This window comes from Pristiophorus japonicus, chromosome 7, assembly GCF_044704955.1.
Source record: "Pristiophorus japonicus isolate sPriJap1 chromosome 7, sPriJap1.hap1, whole genome shotgun sequence".
Classification (NCBI taxonomy): domain Eukaryota; kingdom Metazoa; phylum Chordata; class Chondrichthyes; family Pristiophoridae; genus Pristiophorus; species Pristiophorus japonicus.
The window spans coordinates 29,458,068-29,474,385 of NC_091983.1; the positions used below are offsets into that span (position 1 = coordinate 29,458,068).

Genomic DNA, 16,318 nt, shown 5'->3' on the forward strand with positions numbered 1-16,318 from the left:
TCAATACCTTGCAAAATCTGGTTCATCACCCCTTGGAATATGGCAAGGGCGGAAGACACTCCAATTGGTAGCCTATTAAATTGATATAGGCCTAGATGAGTATTTATAGTCAAACATGACTTGGACTCCTCATCTAGTTCAAGCTGTAAGTAGGCTTTCGTAAGATCCAGTTTTAAGAAGATCTGACCACCTGTCAGTGTTGTGCACAAATCTTCTATATTCTGCAATGTATTGGGGAAATTACCCTGGTTTATGGTTACTTTATAATCACCACACAATCTTACCTTACCATCGGACTTAGGTACAACAACAATGGGTGTAGCCCAATTACATCGATCTATCTTACACATAATGTTCTCAGTCTCTAGTCTTTTGAGTTCTTGCTCAACCTTCTCCGTGAGTACATATGGTACGGAACGTGGCTTGTAGTAAACTGATCTAGCATCCTTCTGTACCCTGACACTCGCCTTGAAGCCTTGGATTGGACTGCCCGTTTCACAGAACACCTTCGGATACTTCTTGATAACCTCATCCGTTGATGAAAATCTCGCTTCCACACAGAAAATCTTACTCCAATCCAGCTTAAGTGAGCTCAACCAATTTCTTCCTAGTAAGGCAGACTTGTCTCCTTTCACTACTATTAGAGGCAAGTTCTGAAACCGATCTTTATATTTCACCGGTACGGTAATATGACCTACCACAGGAATTTTCTCTCCCGAGTAGCCTCGCAGCTCTATCTTGGATTTCTCCAGTTGGAAATCACGCAATTTGTCGAGGTACAGCGACTCTGGTACTACACTCACGGATGCACCCATGTCAATTTCCATTGGTATCTTGAATCCCGCAGCATCTGTGTGGATTTTGATACTTTCCGAATCGCTGTCCATTAACCTCGTGCTCCTGATGACGTGTAACTCTAACAAATCTCCTCGTCCTGTTGTTGTTCTTCCATGCTATGTAGTCTCTTGGGATTTCTACACATAGCTTTGAATGCTGAACTCAGCTTTAAAAGCTGGTTTACCCTTCAGTTGGCATGCCTTCGCAAGATGCCCAGTCTTTCTGCAGAAGAAACACTCTGCCTTCACTTATGGACAACTTTGAGCAATGTGTTGTCCCAGGCACCTATAGCACGACTTCGACGCTCTGTTAGAATTTCCAGTTTCTGAGACTTTGGGCCCCCACCATCTCTTACCTTGAACCTGCATGTGATTTATCTCGGTTGACTGATGACCGTAATTATTATTTAATTCTCGGGAATATTGTTCGGCCATGTCCATCGACCTCGCTATCTGACATGCAATCTCAAAAGTCAAGTCATCCGTCGTCAGTAACTTCCTTCTGATCGCATCATTTTTCACCCCACAAACAAAACGATCCCATAATGCTCGGTTTTGAAAGTTTCCAAAATTACAGTGCATCGATAGCTTTTTTAATGCTATGATGTAATCACTGATACTTTCATCAGCTTTTTGATTCCGAATCCCGAAACGATAGCTTTCATCAATTTCTAATGGTTTGGGGTTATAGTGCTGCTCCAGCTTCATTAAAATCTCTTTAAGCGTTGTGTCCTTTGGCTCGTCAGGCACAAGCAGATTTACAAGGGTTTCGTACAATGCCGGACCCGCCTCCGATAAGAAGATCGCTTTCTTACGTTCCAACACAGCCCGGTTCTGGACTGCATTATCTGGAACTTTGATTATGTTATTTACAGTGAAATACATTTCTAGCCAATCCAAATATGCTTTAAAACGTTCCCAGTCATGTCTATATTTCCCCAAATGTCCGATTACACCTGCCATTTTAATCTCTAGCTGTTCAGACCATGTGCTGTATTTTATCTCGGATTTTGTAGCTTTTTTCCAAAGACAGAAACTTCCAAAGTCTCTCTGTCAGCTAGCTGAATCCTTCACGAACAAAATTTAAGCTTTAAATCATCCGAAAAATCCCATCTCATCGCCAAATGTGATATTTTCACAGAGCACAAGCACACACAGCATCCAAAATCTGCCTGGTTCTATTTATTTATTAACTCTGCAGTTGCAGTACACAATACATCCACATCCACAGTGTGGAGCTACAAACATTACAAGCTTACGGACATTACAACTAGAATGGTGCCGGAGATGAGAGTCTAGAGAAGCTGCAGTTGTTCTCCTTAGAGTAGAGACGGTTAACTGGAGATTTAATCGATATAATTAATGAAGGGTTTGATCGAGTAACTAAGGAGCAACTGTTTCCACATGTAGAGGGGCCAGTAACCAGAGGACGCAGATTTAAGATAATTACCAAAAGAGTCGGAGGTGCAATGAGCATAATTTTGTTGATGCGATGAGTTGTTATGATCTGGAATGCATTGCCTGAAAGAGTGGTGGAAGCCTGTACCCAACCAGGCCTCGGATCACCTACCACCAAGGGCACTACCCAGCATCAAGCCTGTGGCCAACATCTTGCCGTAGGCAACTAGACCTATATAGCAGTGCCTGGTCTCCAGTCGACTTGGACCCCGTTGCCACTGGATCAAGACCTTGCTCAGCTAAGCCCGTGTGGTAGCCGGTGTGCAACGACCACTCCACGTTAAAAGAACTCACGCAAAGGCATCTTCCACTCCTCTATCATGAAGCTCGGGAACTGGAATGTCAGGACCCTCATGGACAACCCCAACAGCGACAGGCCGGAACGCCGCACCGCCATAGTTGCCCGGGAACTTAGACGCTTTGATATCAACATCGCCGCCCTAAGCGAGACCCGAAGGGCAGGGGAAGGCCAGCTCAAGGAACAAGGTGTACGTTACACCTTGTTCTGCAAAGGGAAATCAGAAGAAGAATGCCGCTTCCACGGAGTCGGTGTTGCCATCAAAAACGAGCTGGTTGACTGCCTCAAAGACTCCCCCTGCAAGATCCTACAAATCTCCTGGGAGGACAGGCACACTAACATCAGTGTCCTCATGCAGGCTAACATCCCCAGCATTGAAGCACTGACCACACTCGATCAGCTCCACTGGGCAGGTCGCATAGTCCGCATGCCAGACACGAGACTCCCAAAGCAAGTGCTCTACTCGGAGCTCCTTCATGGCAAACGAGCCAAAGGTGGGCAGCGTAAATGCTACAAGGACACCCTCAAAGCCTCCCTGATAAAGTGCAACATCCCCACTGACACCTGGGAGTCCCTGGCCCAAGACCGCCCTAAGTGGAGGAAGTACACCCGAGAGGGCACTAAGCACCTCGAGTCTCAACACCGAGAGCATGCAGACATCAAGCGCAGACAGCGGAAAGAGCATGCGGCAAACCAGTCCCACCCACCCCTTCCCTCAACGACTATCTGTCCCACCTGTGACAGAGTCTGTGGCTCTCATATTGGACTGTTCAGCCACCAAAGAACTCACCTCAGGAGTGGAAGCAAGTCTTCCTCGATTCCGAGGGACTGCCTATGATGATGGTGGAAGCAGATTTAATAGTAACTTTCAAAAGGGAATTGGATATATACTTGCAGGGGAAGAAATTTGCAGGGGTTTGAGGCCAGAGCAGGGGAGTGGGACTAATTGGAGAGCTCTTTCAAAAAGCTGGCACAGGTACGATGAGACAAATGGTCTTCTTCTGTGCTGTAAGATTCTAAATGGTAGCGACCTTGTACTGAGTTTAAACAACTTACACTGAGATTCCCATGTTTAGGATTTTACTACAGTGTACTGCTGTGATGCAGACTGTTGGCCTGTTTGTGTGTGAGTCACAGTGCCCGTTTATGTTCTGTAACTCTTAACAATTCCTGTTTTTGGAAATCATATTGTTGCGCACTTTACTTTTCCAATGATTGCATAGTATAATAAATATTTATTCCAGTAGAAGAAAAGAAACCTTTTTGATAGGTTCCAAAGAGTAACATCGGCTTCCGGATGAGCGGCACATCCACATTCCCCCAGAGAATAAATCTTGCACTTTCAGCACCCATGTTCTCCTTCAGTAATTTTTATGTTCACCACTGCTGCAAACTGCACTTTTATTTACTTGAGGATTTTCCACCTGCAATACAAGTGATTAAATGATAAAGCATGTGGAATCCTGGGCTTTATAAATAGAGGCATAGAGTACAAGAGCCAGGAAGTTATGCTAAACCTATATAAAACACCAGCTCGGCCCCAGCTGGAGTATTGTGTCCAGTTCCGGGCACCACACATTAGGAAAGGCATGAAGGCTTTGGAGTGGCCACAGAAGAGGTTTACTCGAACGTTTCCAGGGATCAGGGATTACAGTTACGTGGATAGACTGGAGAAGCTGAGGTCGTTCTCCTTAGAGGAGAGAAGGCTAAGAAGAGATTTGAAAGAGATGTTTAAGATCATGAAAGGTTTAGATAGAGTAAATAGAGAGAAACTGTTTCCAGTGGCTGAAGGGTTGATAACTAAAGGGCACAGAACCAATGTGGTAGGCAAAAGATTCAGAGGCGACATGAGGAAACGAGTGGTTAGGATTTGGAATGCTCTGCCTGATCAAGTGGTGGATACAGATTTAATAGTAGACTTCAAAAGGAAATTGGATAAATACTTGAAGGAAAAAGAAATGCAGAGATATGGGGAAAGAGCGGGGGAGTGGAACTGACTGAGTTATTATTCGAAAGAACCGGTGCATATTCGATGAGCTAAATGGCCTCCTTCTGCGGTATAGTATTCTATGATTTTATGATTCTGTGTTGGATATTCCTGCAACTTCAGTTATGGCCTGCCCATGTCCCACTGCCAGTCATGGCTTGCCCATGTCCCACTGCCAGTTATGGCCTGCCCCTGTCCCACTGCCAGTTATGGCTTGCCCATGTCCCACTGCCAGTTATGGCCTGCCCATGTCCCACTGCCAGTTATGGCCTGCCCCTGTCCCACTGCCAGTTATGGCTTGCCCCTGTCCCACTGCCAGTTATGGCTTGCTCCTGTCCCACTGCCAGTTATGGCCTGCCCATGTCCCACTGCCAGTTATGGCCTGCCCCTGTCCCACTGCCAGTTATGGCTTGCCCCTGTCCCACTGCCAGTTATGGCTTGCCCCTGTCCCACTGCCAGTTATGGCTTGCCCCTGTCCCACTGCCAGTTATGGCCTGCCCCTGTCCCACTGCCAGTTGTGGCCTGCCCATGTCCCACTGCCAGTTGTGGCCTGCCCATGTCCCACTGCCAGTTATGGCTTGCCCCTGTCCCACTGAACTTTCAGTGCAAATTCTCATATGTCATAAAGCTTATATTCAATACTATTTTTCTGCTGTTAGATTTTGCGGGACTGCTTTTGGCAGTTTTTGCGAGTTTTCTAGGTTAGCGTACATTCTGGGAGCGCTTGCGAAATGCAATTCCTTCTCAGCCTCTTTGTGTTTCAATTGCCTTATCAGTTTTGTTCTCTTATAAAATATTTAGATTATCATATTTGATCATTTGATTTGAAATAAAATGGGAAATGTTGTGTTAATTACATGTTTTAGTTTCAGCCTATGAATCACTCCACTTTCGGTTTGATTCATTATTTACAAAATGGCATGAAGTGCCTTGAAATGTTTTACTATACTAGAAGCGCTATATAAATACAAGTTGTTCTCGTTTAGCATAAAATATGCAACAACATAATGTCTCATTGAAAACATATTTCTGCAACACTTGTTTGTTTGTCTATCTATCTGTCTATCTATTATTTCTCCAATTCGAGTCACTTTATCTACCTATCTTCTTTTATTTTGCATACCACTGAGCCAGTTTCCATCCTTCAGTCTTTGTGAAAGGAGAACTAAGTTGGGTGTGAACATGACATCATAATCAGCCAGAGGGAGAGATAGTGTGAAGAAGGCAAATCAAACAGAGTAATTTGTCCACCTCTCCAAAAATAAAGGTAAAACAGCATTATTACAGGGTGCACCAAGGAAGTGACGATTCTAACTTCAGTAAATGGATCTCTTCCTGCCCAGTGTCAGAAACCCTGATCATAACCTAGATTCTGGAGAGCTTGTTCCTGCACTGTGGGAAAGGTCAAAAATTCAGAAAATGTTTGCAGAGAAAATTCTGCCGGCCTCATCCAAATTGTTTGCAAGTTCACAAGTGAAAATTAAACGGATGTTATGTGAAACACGTAGGCAGAGAGATTTAAAAGCAATGACAAATTCTTGTTCTTATGACTAATGACTAATATCTGAATCGTTTGAGTGTGATACTGCCTCATAAAGCTCTCTTAATGTTTATTTTGTGTGCATGATGCTAGAAATGTTTTTAACATCGCTAGGTTAGACTATTTATGTTATAGTTATCTTGTTTCAGCTGAAGCTGACTAAAAGTATGCATGAAGAATGTTAGCCAAAAGAGTTGAAATCTGAAAGCGATGCCATATTTCCACAAAACCTCTTAACTAGTTTACAACCAGTTAATTGTCAGTAGGATAAACCGATAAACACCGCAGACAGTCCACAGCTGGTTTTGCTGGAGGATTTTATCTTCATCCCACAACTCTTCACCAAAGAGCTAGGGGCTGGATTTTCGGCTTTGATGGTTTTGGGATGGGAATGGTGGCGGGGCGGGAAAGTTTGCTCCCAGGAACAGTTTGTCCCTCAGTAAGTAAGTTTGGGCAGCTGGACCCTGCGTCAGGGGGCTCAGCACTAAGGGAAGCGTTGTACATCTCTCTTAGGGCGTTAGGATGGGGAACTCCAAAGCTAAACAGCTGGCCCAGCAGTGCTCCGATAGATGCCTGGGGGAGGGGGGGGGGGAACAAACCCTAAACAACCCCCCCCCCCCACAAAAACATTTCCAAAACATTGCCCATGCCACCACAACATAAATCGCAAAAAAATTAAAAGAAAAAACAATCACACTTACCTCAGGAGCCCATTACCTGCCTCTCTGCTGTCGGCATCGTTGGGCCGCCCTGATTTCCCAGGCGGTCAATGCGAGGCGCACTCTGGGGCCTACGGGTCGGGCAATAGTCCAAACTCGTGTCGGCGTCGCAAACAGGGGCGTTGTGCACCGGGGCAGTTCTTGCGGGCAGTGCTGTTCAGCGTCGCTGCTAAACCAGACCCGAGGATCGCTGTGGGGCACTGGAGGCTGCCCACCACCAATGCAGCCGCTCCAGGGCACAAAAACGGAATGGAGAGGAGCCGAAAATCCGCCCCATCATATGTTGATATAACTGCTCTATGGAGAGTTTTATGAGAGTTACCGTGTGCACTCGGTTTAATTGAATGGAGACCATCATTATTATATTCCTCTCATTATTCTTTCTAGATCATAAAATCATACAGCACAGAAAGGGGCCATTCGGCCCATTATGTCTGTGCCAGCTCTTTTATAGAGCTGTTCAATTAGTCCCACTCCCCTACTCTTTCCCTACAGCCCTGCAATGTTTTCCTTTTTAAATATATATCCAATTCCCTTTTGAATCTGCTTCCACCACCCTTTCAGGCAGTGCATTCCAGATCACAACCACTCACTACGTATGAATATTGTTCCTCATATCTTTAATTATCTTAAATCTGTGTCCTCTGCTTACCAACACTCGTACCAGCAGAAACAGTTTCTACTCTTTTATAATTTTGAACACCTCTAATAAATCTCTCCTTAAACTTCTCTGTTCTGAGGAGAAGAGGGTGAATCGCTGCTGCACTATCTCCAAGACCTTGACATCCTTTCTAAAGTGCGGTGCCCAGAATTGGGCAAAATGCTCAACTTAGGCCTAATCAGGGATTTGTAAAGGTTTAGCATAATTTTCTTGCTTTTGTACGCTATACCTCTATTTAGAATCATAGGATCATAGAATCATAGAAACTGACAGCACAAAGCAAGCATATGGATTACTTGGGTTTATAAATAAATGCATAGAATTTAAAAGCATCCTCTCTGCATCTACCCTGTCAAGCCCCTCAGAATCTTATATGCTTCAATAAGATCATCTCTTAAGTCTTCTAAACTCCAATGAGTATAGGCCCAACCTGCTCAATCTTTCTTCCTCAACCCCTTCATCTCAGGAATTAACCTCGTGAACCTTTTCTGAACTGCCTCCAGCAAGTATATCCTTCCTTAAATAAGGAGACCAAAACTGTATGCAGTACTCCAGGTGTGGTTTTATTAACGCCCTGTACAGTTGTAGCAGGACTTCCCTACTTTTACACTCCATCCCCTTGCAATAAAGGCCAACATTCCATTTGCCTTCCGAATTATTTGCTATACCTGCATGCTAACATTTTGTGTTTCATGTACAAGGACCCCCAGATCCCTCTGAACCACCGCATTTTGTAACTTCTCCCCATTTAAATATTAATTCGCTTTTGTACTTTTCCTACCAAAATGGATAATCTCACATTTTCCCACATTATACTGCATCTGCCAAATTTTTGCCCACTCACTTAGCCTATCTATGTCCTTTTGTAGATTCTTTGCTTCCTCCTCACAACTTGCTTTCCCACCTATCTTTGTATCATCAGCAAATTTGGCTACATTACACTCGGTCTCTTCATCCAAGTCATTAATTTAAATTGTAAATAGTTGAGGCCACAACACAGATCCCTGTGGAATCCTACTAGTTACCGTTTGCCAACCGGAAAATGACCCATTTATCCCAACTCTGCTTTCTGTTAGTTAGCCAATCCTCTATGCATGCTAATATATTAACCTCAACCCCGTGAGCTCTTATCTTGTGCAGTAACCTTTTATGTGGCACCTTATCGAATGTTTTCTGGAAATCCAATTACACCACAGCCATTGGTACCCCAATGGTCTCGCCCCCTCCCCCGTTTACCTTATGTCAAAGGCCCGTTCCCATAGATCCCTGAACACTGTGCGTGAAAAGGTGGTGGAAGCTGATTCCATAAATAATTTTAAAAGCGAGTGGGACAGGTACTTAATGATGAGGAACTTACAGGGTTACAGACCAAAAAGTGGGGCTGTGGGACTAAGCATGACTGCTGTTTTGGGGAGCTGGTACAGGCACGACGGGCCGAATAGCCTCCTTCTGTGCTGTAAGTTTCTATGATTCTACAAAAAGTACATCCACTCACAGACCTGGGCACCGATTAGAAACTGACAAATACCTAGATATGGCACCAGCAGCGTACTGTGAAAGTTGGACAATGCATTATTTGTGAGGCTATTTGAAAAAATAAATTTCATGTCAGCTACTTTTACTGAACAATGTACTTTGCACAGAGACCAGCAATCAGATCAAACTCCTCAATACAAACACTGTGGTGGAGATTACTATTTGAAATTGCTGAAGATTTTATAAAGAGGGGAGGGCCATGGTGCATGGGAGTACCGAAGAGGAGGGCCCAGCCGGCAATTGTGAATGAAGTGAAGCCTGGCTCATTTTAACTTAGGGGCCATTTTTGATGAATTGAGTTTGGTGTTCAGAATGCCGGCGGGCGTGATGTCAAGGCCACCGGATGGGATTGGGAATTGAGGTGGGAGCCGGCCTCCACCAGGGATCTGTGGGAACGGGCCTTTGACATACGGTAAGCGGGGGAGGGGGAGTGAGACCATTGTGGAAAGAGACGTGGGAGGGCCGGGTAGGGTTCCCAAACCGCTCGCTTTTGGTGGGTCTCTCGAAATTGCCAATTCCTTTGCCGAGCATTGCCTCTAGTTGCCCGGGAAATCAGCTCTTTAAATTTTTACATTTAAATTTGGCCCTCGCTTGCCGATATCATCATCATAGGTAGTCCCTCGGAATCGAGGAAGACTTGATTCCACTCCCTAAGTGAGTTCTTTGATGGCTGAACAGTCCGATACGAGAGCCACAGACCCTGTCACAGGTGGGACAGACATTCGTCGAGGGAAGGAATCGGTGGGGCTGGTTTGCCGCGTGCTCCTTCGCTGCCTGCGCTTAGCCTCTTCACGCTCTTTGCGTTGAGACTCAAAGAGATCAACGCCCTCCCGGATGCACTTTCTCCACCTCGGGCGGTCTTCGGCCAGGGTCTCCCAGGTGTCAGTGGTGATGTCGCACTTTACCAGGGAGGCTTTGAGGGTGTCCTTATAATATTTTCGCTGTCCTCCTTTGGCTCGTTTACCACGAAGGAGCTCCGCATAAAGCATTTGCTTAGGGAGTCTCGTATCTGGCATGAGTACTATGTGGCCTCCCCAGCGAAGCTGATCGAGTGTGCTCAGTGCTTCAATACTGGGGATGTTAGCCTGGTCGAGGACACTGATATTGGTCCACTTGTCCTCCTAGGTGATTTGCAGGAACTTGCGGAGACATCGTTGGTGATATATCTCCAGCGACTTGAGGTATCTTCTATACATCGTCCATGTCTCAGATCCATACAGGAGGGTGAGTATTACTACAGTCCTATAGACCATGAGCTTGGTGGTAGATTTAAGGGCCTGGTCTTCAAACACTCTTTTCCTCAGATGGCCGAAGGCTGCTCTGGCACACTGGAGGCGATGTTGAATCTCCGCATCAATGTCATGTCTGCCTTTGTTGATAAGTGGCTCCCGAGATATGGGAAATGGTCCATGTTGTTGAGGGACGCGCCGTGAATCTTGATGATTGGAGGACTGTGCGGCGGTGACAGGCTGGTGGAGGACCTTTATCTTACAGATGTTAAGCGTAAGGCCCGTGCTGTCAAATGCCTCAGTGAATACATTGACTATATCCTGGAGTTCAAATGCAGATGCAGGCGTCGTCCGCATACTTCAACTCAACGACAGAGGTTGGGGTGATCTTGGACCTGGCCTGGAGGCGGCGTAGGTTAAACAGCTTCCCACTGGTTCTGTAGTTCAGTTCCACTCCAGCCGGGAGCTTGTTGATTGTGAGGTGGAGCATGGCGGCGAGGAAGATTGAGAAGAGGGTTGGAGTGATGACGCAGCCCTGTTTGACCCCAGTCCGGACGTGAATTGGGTCTGTAATGGATCCGTTGGTAAGGATCACAGCCTGCATGTCACCGTGAAGCAGGCAAAGGATGTTGACAAACTTTAGCATGGGAATCCGAAACGGAGGAGAACGCTCCATAGACCCTCATGGTTGACCGTGTCAAAGGCCTTTGTAAGATCGAAAAAGGCCATGTATAAGGGCTGGCGCTGCTCCCTGCATTTTTCCTGCGGCTGTCGTGCTGCAAAAATCATGAGAGTCAAAGGCAGAGTCTCGATTGAGGAGATCTTCAAAGTGCTCCTTCCATCGGGCCCTGACAGCCTCTGTGTCCTTGATGAGTGTTTCCCCGTTCTTGGCCAGGAGTGGGGTGGGGCCTTGGGAGTTTGGACCATAGGTGGCCTTGACTGCAGTGAAGAATCCTCGCATATCGTGGCTGTTGGCCAGTTGTTGTATCTCCTGTGCTTTCTCCATCCACCAGCTGTTCTTTAGGTCCCGGGTTTTTTGTTGGACCTGAGCCTTGAGCCATCTGTAATGTTGTTTTGCAGCTCCCGAGTTGGGCTGATGCTTGAGGCTCAGAAATGCTTTGCGCTTGCGATCTATTAGTTCTTCGATCTCCTGATCATTTTCATCAAACCAGTCCTGATGTTTTCTGGTTGAGTGACCAAGTGTCTCTTCACAGGCAACAGGTTATAGAGGCCTGGAGGGCAGACCAAGCGCTGTGGGCATTCAGCATCTCAGGGTCATCAAGACACACCAGATTGGCTGTGAGGCGCTGGCTGTATTAGCTGGGTCTCTAAGTGCCCCGGCATTAACTTTTTTGCTGAACTGCTTCTACTGTCCCCTCTGCTTTGGGGCTATGTTAATATTGATCATGGATCGGATTAGGTGATGGTCCGTCCAGCAGTCGTCAGCTCCTGTCATGGCGCGGGTGATGCGCACATCCTTGCGATCCCTGGCTTGGACGATGACATAGTCAAGCAGGTGCCAGTGTTTGGAGCGAGGGTGTTGCCACGATACCTTGTATTTGTCCCTCTAGTGGAACAGGGTGTTGGTGATGAGGAGTTCATGTTCTAGATATTTTATCAGGAGTAGGGTACCACTGGGGTTGGCTTTCCCTACCTCCTCTCTGCCAATCATGCCTCCCCAGAGGGCTGTGTCTTTGCCGACCCTGACATTAAAATCACCTAGGAGGATCAATTTGTCACCCGTGGGGACGCGGGACAAGGATGTCTCGAGGTTGGAATAAAAGCCCTCTTTAGCCTCATCCGGGATAGGGCAAGACGAAGAGTCATGAGGCGTTCGTTAACCCCACAGGTGGAGTCTTTGAAGCGGTCGACCAGCTCATTCTTGATGGCAAAGCCGACTCCATGAAGGTGGCGTTCTGCCTCTGGTTTCCCTTTCCAGAAGAAGGTGTAACCTCCACCATGTTCCTTCAACTGGCCTTCCCCGGGAATCTTGGCCGACTTCAAAGTTGGTGAAGATAAGATGTGACCGGCGGGAATGGTGCGGTCTCAGGCCAATAAGTGGATTTGACCTGATCTTAAACCCCTCCCACACTCTAATTGACCTGATCTTAAACCCCTCCCACACTCTAATTGACCTGATCTTAAACCCCTCCCACACTCTAATTGACCTGATCTTAAACCCCTCCCACACTCTATTTTCTTTGGGCGAGGAGGGTTCATATTGACTCAGTACTGGTTTGACATCCAGCGGGGTACTCGCGCCCAATGGGAGTTGAGTACCAATCCAAATAGGTTGCCTCATGTTCGGCTCGGAGATGACGTAGAAGACACTTCCTGCAGTCATCCTGATCTCTTATTTTTGGAAATTTTAATGCAGCTGTTACTTCTTTTGAAAAACAGCAAAATATCCACAGAAAATTGGAGCATGTATTTCCTAAGTGTTATTACAAGTATTTTGACCCTGTGGTTCTGTGGTAACACTCTTGCCTATGAATCAGAAGATTGTGGGGTCAAATCCCACTCGATATTTGAACACAAAATCCAAACTGACAATCCAGTGACAGATTGCTGCACTGTCACTGGACATAATAGGTCCCATGGCACTAATTATCCCCAGTATCCTGGCCAATATTTATCCCTCAACCTACATCATTAAAACAGATTATCTGGTCATTATTACATTGCTGTGCGTGGAAGCTTGCTGTGTGCAAATTGGCTGCCATGCTTCCTACATTACAACAGTGAATACATTTTAAAAAGTACTTAATTGGCTGTAATTAGGGACATCCTGAGGTCATGAAAGGCACTATTATTGCAAGATCTTACCTTTTATACACCATTTATACACTACTAATGGAAGTATTTGTTAGACAAGATTTCTCAGAGTCCAAGTTGATTTCTGGATCATTGTGATGAATCTTTTTCACCATTTTAACTTGAATGTGATAGGATGATGAAGTCCAACACTGCCTTTAGTGCGCCAGTGCAGCCTTCAGCCGACTGAGAAAAAGAGTTTTCGAAGACCAGGATCTCAAACCCGGCACCAAGCTCACGGTCTACAGAGCAGTAGTGAAACCCACTCTCCTATATGCTTCAGAGACATGGACTAAAAGCACTGGAGAAGTACCACCGACCCTGCCTCTGCAAAATCCTGCAAATCTATTGGCAGGATAGGTGCACCAACATCAGTGTTCTCTCTCAGGCAAACATCCCCAGCATCGAGGCATTGTCTACGCTCGATCAGCTCCGATGGATGGGCCACATTGTCCACATGCCTGATACTAGACTCCCGAATCAAGCGCTCTACTCATGGCAAGTGAGTCCCAGGACGGCAAAGAAATCTCTTCAAGGATACATTAACAGCCTCCTCGAAAAAATGTAACATCGCCACCGAATCCCTGACCCAAGACCGCTCAAAGTGGAGGAGAAGCATCCGAGAAGGCACCAAACACTTTGATTCTCTTTGCTGGGAGAAGACGGAAGTCAAGTACAATCAAGCACCCCACCCCACCCATCCCTCCAACCACCATCTGCCCCACGTGTGACAGAGACTGTAGATCCCGCATTGGCCTCACCAGTCACCTTAGAACTCATTTTAGTGTGGAAGCAAGTCATCCTCTACTCCGGGGGGCTGCCTAAGAAGAAGAAGTTAGGAAAATTGCATTTACAGCTGATAGATCTATTGTGGATCAAAGCAGAACTTGTACTTATCATTTTGGTGGAAATGATGCAGAATCTTTGTGGAATTACTGCCAAGAGTCACTATGAGCTAACAAGTGCAAACTCTAGCCTCATATCTGTAGGAACTGGTACTTAATACATAACTGCATTCACACCCACTTTCTCAATATTATTTCCAATTCCTTGTTAATAAGATAATTCTGAGCTGCATGGCCTCATCTTAGAATGCTGTCTTTGATATTTTAACTTAGTTTAGTTTGTACAGACCTTGTTTGTCAATACTGCTCCTTTATCGCAATGATTCTAACAATGCATTGGGATCATAGCAACATGCAAAAGCACTTGATGCAATTCAACTGGGGTATTGACTATCATTAAAACTTTTCACTTGTTCATGGTTAGAGGAACTTGTGTTTTTCTCTGCCATGTTACAACGACGACCTAAGGGGGTTCTCGACAACAACAGCAAGACTGTGAGCTTCTCCTGGCTATCGTGATGTCTTAATAACTACTAAAATGGGATAATACGGTATGCAGCACAGGCAAATTTTAAAAGGGAAAATATTTTGCGTTCCTTTTGATTCATAATTAATTCCAAATGATGAAATTCTGTTAATTGCATTTGAAAAATTATCCATTGTTAAATATTGTAATTTTTAAAGGTTTTGTGTTTGACATGACCTTTACAGCAATTAATATTAAGGATTATTCACTATTCTTATGCACTTATCTTTTTCATGTTTTTTTTTCTAAAGTAAGATGAAGTTTTGGTGTATTTGAAAACAAAGATTTTTAGTTAGATGAGTCGATTTTATTCCTCGCAGACAGTGGCAACCTGCGTCTTTTCACAGGAACATAATAACTGATTCTTTTGACCTATGACCTGTGTAGTGCGGGCATCTGCAATCGTCTGTAGCTTATCTGTCACACAGCACATTTCATATTTTGGGTTTCTGCTTCTAATTAACAATCATTACTAGAACTATTGTAACTTCAGTAGAAAACTCATGTGACCTTTGACCTCTTTTTGGGAAAGAAACCAATGTTTTTGTTTATTTTTTGGGGGGGGAGAGGTGGGGGTGAAGGTTAATGGATGATATTCAATTCCCCAGTTAAACTGTATCATGTGCGACTGTATGTTATTATGATCAAGCAGGCAATCCCATTGACCTGTAGATCACAAAGGAATGAAAGCAAAATGGATAGGTTAAGAATGAGCAAAAAACTTTCGATCTCGTGCCGATTCATCTCCTAAATAAATTATATGTGCTTTTGTGAGCAATTCATTTGCTATTTCATTTTGGGATTGCTGTACCTTCACACTGAAACATAGCTTCAATTTTTAACGGTGACACAATGATTAAGTTTAATAGATCAGAAGTACAAAGGATTGGATCATTAATTTAAACAGGCCATGAAATGTTTCCAGAGTTTACCGATTCTGGCTGGTCATCAGTTATAGAAGCCTAAGGGTACCAAAGTGTAATGTTGAGACAGCTAGCGATGTAGTCAGCTGTGGCTCAGTGGGTAGCAAACTCATCTCTGAGTTAGTAGATTGTGGGTTCACGTCCCAGGCTAGGCACTTGAGCACAAAAAATATCTAGGCTGACACTGCAGCGCAATGCTGAGGCAGGTTAAAAGTAAAAGGCAGTTAGGTCCTAAAGCCTCAGCAACTGGCCAAGGTAACAGTAAATTGAAGTTGTGCTATCTGTGCCTGGGACAATATATTGCTCAAAGCTGGCCATATGTAAAGACAGAGTGTTTCTGCTGCAAGAAAACTGGGCATCTTGCGAAGGGGTGCTGACTGAAGAGTAAACCGATGTTTAATGCTATAAGTAGAAATTGCCATCCTCCTTGCAATAAAAGCCAATATTCCATTTGCCTTCCTGATTATTTGCTGTACCTGCATACTAACTTTTTGTGTTTCATGCACAAGGACCCCCAGGTCCCTCTGTACTGCATAGCATTGAAGAGAAGCAACAGAACAAGGAGGTTCTGGGGATACACGTCATCAGGAGCACAAGGTATCTAAGAATGATTCATGAAGTAGTGTCATCCAAGTAGACATTACAGGAACATAAGAAATAGGAGCAGGAGCAGGCCATTTGGCCCCTCGAACCTGCTCTGCCCTGCTTGCATCCTAGGGTCTTAAGAGAACTGGCAGCAGGGATAGTGGAAGCATTGGTTGTAATTTACTAAAGTTCCCTGGATTCTGGGGAGGTCCAAACAGATTGGAAAACTGCAAATGTAATGCCCCTATTTAAAAAAGGAGGCACACAATAAGCAGGAAACTATAGACCAGTTAGCCTAACATCTGTGGCTGGGAAAATGTTGGAATCCATTATTAAAGTAGCAGTAGCAGAACATTTGGGA

The 16,318-nt window shown here is 45.1% G+C and overlaps 1 protein-coding gene across 1 annotated transcript in view; it reads left to right on the forward strand.

The window, feature by feature from the left end:
* Positions 1–16,318, forward strand: part of bmp5 (bone morphogenetic protein 5) — a 262,311-nt gene that overhangs the window by 79,860 nt on the left and 166,133 nt on the right. The gene's annotated exons all lie outside the window — the stretch shown is intronic.